Here is a 1,444-nt window from a genome sequence, read left to right on the forward strand (position 1 = left end):
TTTAATCATTAAGTTCCATTTCTTTCCATTTTACTATATCTCTTACACCTTTCAGGTTTTATTTCTTCTTTGGGGTTATTACACTAGGGAGATGATACAATATTTACACATGTGGGTCTGATTTATTTCTCTTATGAGTATGGCCTCTAGTTACATCCACTTACTCATGAAGGCTTTGAGTTTGTCTTTCGTTATAGCTGAGTAATACTTCTGTGTATAAAAATATCGCCTTTCTCATCCATTCCTCAGGTGATGGGCATTTTGCTTGCTTCCAAGATTTGGCTATGACAAACTATGCTACTACAAACATGGGTGTACACATATCATTGTGGTACAATGTTTTCATCTCTTTTTGGAAAATACCCAGAAGAAGAATAGATGGATTGAATGGTATTTCTAGCCCTAGTTTTTTGAGGAGTGTCGACCCTGATTGCCACAGTGGTTGTACAAGTCTACATTCGCAATAGAAATGGAGAAGGGATAGTTTTTCCCCACAGTCTCTGAAGCACTTATTATTAGTTGATTTCATTTTATTCCATAATTTTATTGAGAGACAAATAGCAATGAGACAGTTTCAAATCAAATTGGTAGGACAGTTTCAATAATTAACACATTGCATACTCACTTCCTAGTGGTTATTTGCTGCACAAGATGCAGACATGATATCCCACTTAAAAACACTATTAGAACAAATTCCTCTATTCGTTAAGAAAATGTAACTATATTCTAACCATTTTGAATACACAGATAAAAAATGGACATTCATCTGTATCCGCTTTTTTGTTTAGTTCCATCAACTGAATATTATAGGTGTGTTAACTGAGCAAAATATTCTAAAAGAATCCAGTAGTCCATAATAGTATTGGGTCTTCCACTTGACTGGCAGTGTCAGAAATTGTTGACCTGAGTCCCCTACAGCTCTAACACCATGACTTTACTACTTATACTTCATTTTTATACTTTTCTGCTGGATGGTTAAGACCAAGATAAAATAAGACCTATGCAAAACGAGTTGTAGCTTTTGGATCTGATAAGGTCAGTCAAGTCCCCTCAGGATTTTTCCTGAGATCCTGCACCTCAGATTGTAGATCGTTTGTCAGTGTCAGCCATGTGGATGAGTTATGGCCATTGCTTGGCCAATGTGCTCTCTGTGAAAGTCTGAGAGAATGTTTTCTCTCCATGTGACTCTCCTTAAGCACACTCTACATCATCAATCACTTTCCTCTTTGGTCCCATAAACTCCTTAATCAAAAAATTTGGGACACTACTGAGTTACATGACATTACAGTACAAGTTCTCATATGTCCTGAGTCTTAATTGACCTTGGAAGGCTAGGGCTAAAATGTTGGCTTTCCTTGCGGCCCTACATTTTCTCTAATTTTGATCTGCAAACTTAGGTTGTTAGCCATCCAGAAGACAAGCTTATTGTTATTACCATACAACC

The sequence above is a fragment of the Octodon degus genome, unplaced genomic scaffold (genome assembly GCF_000260255.1).
Source record: "Octodon degus isolate 3935 unplaced genomic scaffold, OctDeg1.0 scaffold00276, whole genome shotgun sequence".
Classification (NCBI taxonomy): Eukaryota; Metazoa; Chordata; class Mammalia; order Rodentia; family Octodontidae; genus Octodon; species Octodon degus.